Raw genomic sequence first — 8,379 nt, 5'->3', positions numbered from 1 at the left:
AATTAAGTGGTTTGGTTTGGTTTTCTGAACAAAATTCAAAAATCTGACAGTTAGGTTATTTCTCCTATTCTAGCAGCTCCCATTTCATCCTAATTCTCAGTGCTTCAAGCATTCATGCGAAACACAATACACTCTAGATCCAAGTTATCTTCTGCTGGGAAGACTTCAACTTTGTTCTCCCAAGAATGAGCTGCAAGTATTGATGCCAGGAGGATGCTCTGGGCATGTCTATTGGTGACATTTGTCTTTATTTTAAGGAAATACCTAAATATTCACCTTCCTGGAGCCGAGGTGTATCATATCTTCCAAGTAGTTCTCCTGGCCAGGAGGCTTAGAAGTAATTTTTCTTCGTGGGTCAGAATTAAAGTACTATTTGAATAGTAAAAAACTCACCAAAATACTAAAACTTCAGGAGTGAGTGAGGAAAACCCCCACAGCCTGCTAGTTAGAGGGAGACCTGACAGAAACCATCCTGCCTCATATCCCTGTTCCAGACCAAAGAGCAGGTAGGATTTTGGGTGTCCTGCTTTCCCACTGGACTTTGAATGCCATGATTTCAGATTCCTACTGATGGAACCGTGCATTAAACCCTTCTCTGCCACGATCATAGCAAGGATGTGCAGCAAGTTCCAGGTGAAGAGGGGCTGGCACTGTTGGTGCAGACACAGCACTTGTGTGAATCTAGTCCTGCTCTAAGCATGGGGCTCAAACTATTTAGATGGTTTGCATTTTTTTGTTCAATTCAAAGTATTTTATATAGCTGGAGGGTTTGATTTGGTTGATGGTGAATTACCAGAATTATCTCAGGGAGTAAGTAAGTCAAGGAGGGGACTGATATAATCTAAATGCTGTTCCACTGTGTTTTTGAAGTCATCAGTCACAACAAATCGGTGCTTCTGTTTCCCTTGTAGAACACTTACAGAAACAAAAGAAAGGATTTGTTATTTTCTTTTTTAAGTTGCAGAATTCTTTTATAATTTGCAGAAGGATACATGCTGTGTGAGATACACTCTTTTTGCAAAGAACAATAAAAGCAGCACAGTTGAACAGAATAAATTTGTGTCTCTTGCTGGTATGGCATTTGTACTGTGGCTTTTAATGACTTACTTCATGTAGGTAGAATTCTTTTCAAATGTTGCCTAAATGTAACAGTGTTTGACATGGTATATGAGAAACTTCTGTTCTTTCAGCCAGACTCAGCAGTTGCATGTGTGTGTGTGGTGTAATTCCCCCAAGTTTCATTTCACACTGGATGGAGAATTTGAGGTGTGTCCTTAAGTTGCAAAGATACTCTGGTTTGATCCACCTATGAAATGAGAATGGCAAAAACTCCCACCAACTTCAAACCCCAACTTTGTTATAATTATCAATTAATAATAATTGTAATTATTATTATTAATAATGATTGTAATTATTATTATTGTTGTTATAATTATAGTTCAGAGCTCTGAAAATGCATGTACTGGGTATGGCTGAGTTCTAACAGCAAAAAGGAAGAGCTTAAGAAATGCTGTGGAATTAGACCACAAAATGTTTGAGTCTCTTCTGTAAAAATACTGAACTTGGCACAACTGTTGAAAAGTGACTTTCTGATCTTTCTGCATTCCTATTGTTTTTGCCAATGTTTTGGGAAAGCTTGAGATAAGGGTAATTTTTTTTCCCCAGGGCCTCTATTTATAGGTTGCAAGGCCAGAAAAGACTATTATGACAATCTTGCTTGACCTCCTGGGTAACAGAAGCTGTAGGACTTCCCTTATTTCGTTTGTGCTTGATGTAGAACTCTTCTTTTAGGAACAACAACAGATTTTAATTTCTGGGAAATCCCACTGCAGCTCTTGGCAAATTATTCCAATGGCTACTACCTGTTGTAAAAATGTTTTCAGTGTACACAATATTTTTTTGCTTTGGCCTCTAGCCATTGGACCTCTTATTTAATAAGTCCTCTACTAAGGTTGGGTTCCCTTCATGCCAGGTGTCCAGTTACGTGGAATGTAACTGTTTCCTTGACAGATAAATCATTTGGGGTCCTTCTGCCCACCATGTTGTCTTATTTCTGCTCTTAACAAATTTTCCATAATTGCCTAATTAACCTTGAACTGTGAACACCAGCACTGGCCCAAGGAAAGCTCTTGCAAAAGTACTAATTGCAGAGGTAATTAGCTTCCCCAGTTTTTACACTTTTGGCACATCACACGTGGACTGCATGCCCACACTATCAAACATGCTTGAAACTGGGTTGATGCTCACTCACTTCACCCCCACCACAGTTCACGTGTCAGACTTCTGCTGGGCTCTCATTTCCATGAATATCTTAAGAAAGAGGGAAAGTGGGGTTTGAGGGTGGTCTTCTGCACTAGGATAAGTGCACAGCAGCCTGGTTCCCCCTGTGGATGTCCAAAGCCAGACATTTTCTGAGCACAGGATAAAAACTCTCAGCCTGAATCCCAGTGGGGTTTTTAACCAACAGTGTGGATGGAAAAGCTCAGGGCTTCATCTGATAAAGACTGCTCTGCATCGAACTCCTCGACTTCAGGATCACCCCCAAGATTGAAGCTGGGAATGAACTCAAGATTGTATTTGGGACCCTGGAGTCTGTAGCTCTGGAAATTGTGAATTATGAACCCCTGAGGCTGAAGGCTGATATATGGACCACCGATGTCACCACTTACATCCTGCTGAGCAGAGCCTCCCCTTTTCTAGGGGAAACAAAGCAAGAGACCCTGACCGACATATCTGCCATCAGCTGCAGCTTACAGATGCTTTCCTGCAGATTTCCTTCCTCAGGGGTTGTGTGATTATTTCTCATAGTGACAGATGAATTTCACTTGATGATCTCTTTGTTTTATTATCAATGGTAACTACTGTCTCCACAATCCTCCTGCAAGTTTTGAGTTTCCTCATAGCAGTTTGATTGAGGTGATACTTAAAATCATAGAATCATAGAATTGGCTGGATTGGAAGGGACCTCAGAGATCACCAAGTCCAACCCTTGATCCACTCCCGCTGCAGTTCCCAGCCCATGGCACTGAGTGCCACATCCAGTTTCTTTTTAAATATCTCCAGGGATGGAGAATCCACCACTTCCCTGGGCAGCCCATTCCAATGTCTGATCACCCTCTCTGTAAAGAAATTCTTTCTAATGTCCAACCTAAACCTCCCCCGGCACAACTTGAGACCGTGCCCTCTTGTCTTGCTGAGAGTTGCCTGGGAAAAGAGACCAACCCCTCCCTGGCTGCAACCTCCTTTCAGGGAGTTGTAGAGAGTGATGAGGTCTCCCCTGAGCCTCCTCTTCTCCAGGCTGAACAGCCCCAGCTCCCTCAGCCTCTCCTCATAGGATCTGTGCTCGAGTCCCTTCACCAGCCTGGTTGCCCTCCTTTGGACCTGCTCCAGGACCTCAATATCCTTCCTATCCTTCCTATCAATATCCTTCCTATCCTTCTTGCACTTGGTCACTATACTTTCAGGTGGAATAGTGGCAAAAGACTTGTAAGGTGACATCTTTCTCTGCTCAAAACCTGTGGGCAGCAGCACAAGCTAACTGATGTGACAGTGAGAGCTCAAGGATAGCTAACAACTCAGTATGATCTCCAGGTCTTTGTACAGTAATGAGTACCCAGGAGGAGGCTGCACATCCTATAATGTATGTCCTGCAGTCCTTGTTCCTAGATATGTAATTTTATGTGTGTTATATTAAAACATGCATTGTTTGCTAAACCCCAGCTTACTCAGAGACTGCTCAGTGATAGTGACTGTCTTCAGGATTTAGCATCCTCCCAATTTGTGTGTTATCTCGAAACTTGAGCAGCCATCCTCTTTTAGGTCTCTAATAAAAGTTTTAAGGCACGAAAGTCTAATCCATGCTTAAATCTTTAGGTAAATACATCCTGCACGAATATGACACATTAAAAGGACTTTCTGAGACCAATTAGTCAGCATTTAAGCCTTTTAATGCATTCTGTGCTAACTTTGCAGAATTGTCCCTGGTAGAAATGTCAGGGGTTGCCAAACCAAAGGCTGTAAGGAAAAGTAAAGTTTTATATTATAACACTGCTACCTCTACTCACCAAACTTGTAACTTTATCTAAAATACATTTTCCACCAATCTTTGTCAAGTGGTATAGGTGATGGCACTCTCCCTTTTTATTATCAGCTTTTCCATCCCTGTGGAATCAAGAATCACGATAAGGCTGATAGATCAGTTTTGCACACCAATCAAACTAATAAAATCCCACATATGAATAGTCATCCCCTGGTCTGAAAACTCCAAAGCATCTCCAGAATAACTAAGGGAAAAAAAAAATATTACGGATTTTTTGTTGGATGGGAGTTTATTGAGAGGTGCTGAGTTTAAGTTGTTTAACTAGACTTGTGTTATTTTATATTCTCAGGCTTGCCTTGGAACAGAAACTATTTTATTACTGTCCTGGAGAATGGCTTTATCATCTGTTTTCTGCCCCAAATCAGAGCAGAAATATTTATTGAACATCTGTGTTTCTTTTGCATTCCAATTACAAGTTAGATTTTTAACTCAGCAGTACATCAGTGGAATAGCTACCATTCTTTTGTTTCAAAAACAGATTAAAATCAGAAAAATCCTTATTACTGGCTGCAGATCTCAATTTCTTTTAAGTTATTTGCCAGTCGAATGTTTCTGATATCTACGAATTCCTGACAATTCTACCTTTTGTTTTTGCTTATTTTTATTAATACCTTCTGTAGTTAAATTATTAGTATTCCTGTCAGTTCTCCAGTAAAGACTGTCAGGCTTTTTCAGCCAGTGCAAATTTTTGCTTGAACAATGCATTTCCAAAAGGACATGTTTCAATTTCACCGTTTCCAGTTTTCTGAAGTTTCCCCATAAATCACCAAGTGTTTATGTTACTGTTTGGCTCTTACCTCGTTCATCCATAACAGGTGACTGGCTTGTGTCCCAGCCATCACTACCTTGGGGGTTTCACAATTAATTCTTCTTTGCCAGAGAGGATGAGGGCAAATAGAGATTTCTCTTGCTTGCACACTTCTGAGTCATGACATTATTACTGCTCCTGTTAGGAAGCTTGAGGTCATTTTATTATCAGCAAGAGGAGACTTTTGGCATATTTTGCACAGATTGAAATCACACATAATGTCACATCTCTCCCTCCTCCACAGAGCAGAGAGGGAATTCAGTCTCCAGCCATTCTGCTTTCACACCTGGTGGTCTGTAGACAATATGTGCTACTACACGATCTTGGTTTTATACCAGTAAAAAAAAAAAAAAAAAGAGACATTTGCTTTCCAATCCAACTGTGCTGGCAGGGGAAGCAGAGCCACAAACCAGCACACCACCTTATGCCCACTGAAAACCACCAACACAGCCAATCTGGTGGTTGTGCCTGTCATATAAATGCCCTTAATTTAGTTCAGGTAAAATCAGGCAAATCAGTTTCAGCCCATGGCTGGAGTCAACTTGGCTGCCCTGGTCTGGCTAAACAGGGGGCAGCTGCCTGCATCCTCTGACACCTCCCTGTCACAACATGCACACGTGCTTTCTGCACAGCTGCCAACAGCTGGAAAACAGGTAATCCTATTTTTACAGGCCAGGATGCTTTTCCCTGCCTGACCTTCATGTCACGGCTGCCTTTAATCATAGAATCACACATTGGTTTGGGTTGGAAATTACCTTAAAGATCATCTAGTTCCATCCCCCTGCCATGAGCAGGGATGCTTTCCACGAGACTGGGCTGTCCAAAGCCCCATCCAATCTGGAATGTTTCAGCCATGCAGGCCACCTCAGCACAGTGTCTAGCTGGGGTCTGCTCTCGGGTGGGATCCATATGCACACTCTCTGCTTGTTTATGGTACCAGCAGCTGGTGCTGTAGCTCAACAATTAAAGGTCAATCTCTCTTTGCATGCTTCGGTGTCTAAATTAACATTCTCAGTGTTAGAGTTACGGGCTAAATGAATATTTGTCTGCTCCCTCTTTCTCCTGTCCCTTCTGTTATTAGTTTCTCACTCTCCAGGGAGACCCAACTTTAATGGCAAAAAACCCAGCGTTTCATCTGCCGCTAGCCAGATGCCTCAGAGACCAGCTTCACTGAAGTATTTTAATGAAAAATATGTTCCTGATGAAATTTAGATGGCACGTTAACAAAGACAGATCTTAGTGCTTAGCATCACAGCAGGTGTGTTATGTGCAAACATAATCCAGTGTGCTTCAAAGGGTTTAATAATGTTGCCTGTGTATTTATCCTGTGCCCATCCTCCTGTTATCTGGGGTCTTTTCAATTTCTGTCATGTAAGCAGAAGGGCTGGTGTGTGTATTTTAATCGCTATTTTTGGACTGTTTCCCTTTTTAGAAATGTTGACACAAAGTCAAGATGGGTCTAAGAGAAGGCACAGAGGGGGAGCGCAGAGACCTGAGCTGCAGTCTTGGGTTTGTTTCTGGCTTTATAATTTGAGCACAGTCTCAGCAAATCAGTTTACTCTGGCAGAAAAATGAAGACAAAGCCTTTTTCATCAGGAGTGGGAAACAAAAAAGACCAAAGATCTCTCATAAATCATAAAATACTCCAAGACCATTGGATCAAAGGTACTATAATAAGTGCAAAATACTGTGATACAAGTAAAGCATCCTGCCACATGTTCTAGATTATCTCCTGCTATGCCTATTTCTTTACTTTCCTATCTGGTTTATAATGGAGGAATGATGTCTTTTTTCTTAATGATTAAATTTTTAAGAAGTTGTGTCCATAGAGGGAAAAAGCCTGGCAAAATACTCACCAATGTAAGACTTTTCAGATGTCAAATGTAGGCAGCAAGAGAGACGGGAGTTTCCGTTCTAGGACTTCAGCAGATGTTTTGGAGCAGGGAGCCAACCATTCACTGCACACTTTATTACCACACAATTCCTCACCTGTTTCTTTCAAACCAAACTCAGAACCTTGTAAAAAGTCTGTCTTTCCTATAAGCTTCCTTTAGGTATTGAAAGGAAGAGTTGAGCTATGTCACCTTGAGACACGGAATAGATTGTGTAGCTGCATTTTCTGCGGTGTCTGACAGTAAATTCCACTGACCTTCACTGACCAGAGTGGACACACGTGTGTATTCCATCTCCCATGAAACATCAAACATTGAACAAAATCTCACAAACAACAAAAAGATAGCTGAGTTTAAACAATTGTATGCACCTACATTAAAACAAAAAAGAAGAATATTAGGAATTCAGATTATTCAAATTAAAACATAAAAAAAGCAGCCTGGAAAAAAATTGTGATAGACAAACACCTGACTCTAGGCTGTTCAGAATAGAGTCTGGTTTCCTCAGCAAGGGTTTATCTTGCCTTCCTGAAGGTTTCTGACAGTACTCCAGATGGCAGTGTGCCTGTGGAGCCTTGCACCGCAGACCCCAGCAAGCATATGGAAAAAGGGTTTGAGCGCAGGTTGGTTGAGTCGAGTGAAAGTGGAAGATGATGGGGGGGCTACAGAGGGGGCAACCCTAATCAGCTGCTTGGCCCCAGCATTCATGTGGGGCAGGGATGCTCGGGTTGTGTTTAAGTTGTATTTCCTTGGTTGTATAGTTTATACAAGTTAACTAAGGGCAAGGGCTTGGTTTGGTTTTAATTCTGAACACCAGAAGTTGATAATCACTTCTGCTTGGGCTTTTATGTCATACCCACACGTACTGTGGGTGAATCAGGGAAAGCAGGAAGATTCATTACACGTAACACTGGCTGACTTAAATGTCCCCTGAAATCCTCTGGTAGTTTTGTGGGCGGGTGGGTATGCACTGGTCTGTCTGTATTTAAATCGCTGACTCTGTGTCAGGGAAATGAATTTATCTGTGGTTTGAGATAAATGGATGACTGTTGCATAAAAACAGATGGAAACTTTTATTTTAAAGCAGTATCTCTGCAAGAGGACAGTTTGATCCTGTCAGAACAGGCCCTGAACTTCATCTGTGAACACTGAACATGACAAATACCCATGGAGAGATGGCTGTGGATGGGCACGGTAGGGAAGTGGCTCTGCTCTTTGCTGTTGATGGGACTATTTGATGTCTTGTGTCCACCACTGCAAGCTGACTCTGCAGAGTGTCCCCTGGTCTGCCTGCTGGTTCCTCCAGAGACAACACCCAACACCAACACTTGTCCCCAGCATGCAAACTGGTGCAAGAAGGGACGACATCACCAACGCCCATCAGTTTACTGATCTTGTGGTGAGGAGTTGCTATTGATCAGAAAGGAACCTTGAGGAGACGTGCCAGAGGTGGAGCCAGCCACCTACCCGTGGAGAAACAGCAGCCTGGGCAGATTGGAAGGCCGGGCCCGAGTCCCGAGTGTCATCCCGGGGCATCCGGGGCCACGCAAACCGCACCGCACCCTGAGAACTGTTGGAGG

This window comes from Heliangelus exortis, chromosome 1 (assembly GCF_036169615.1).
Source record: "Heliangelus exortis chromosome 1, bHelExo1.hap1, whole genome shotgun sequence".
Lineage (NCBI taxonomy): Eukaryota > Metazoa > Chordata > Aves > Apodiformes > Trochilidae > Heliangelus > Heliangelus exortis.
The sequence above is the reverse complement of the archived record's forward strand: the minus strand, read 5'-3'. Positions refer to the sequence as shown.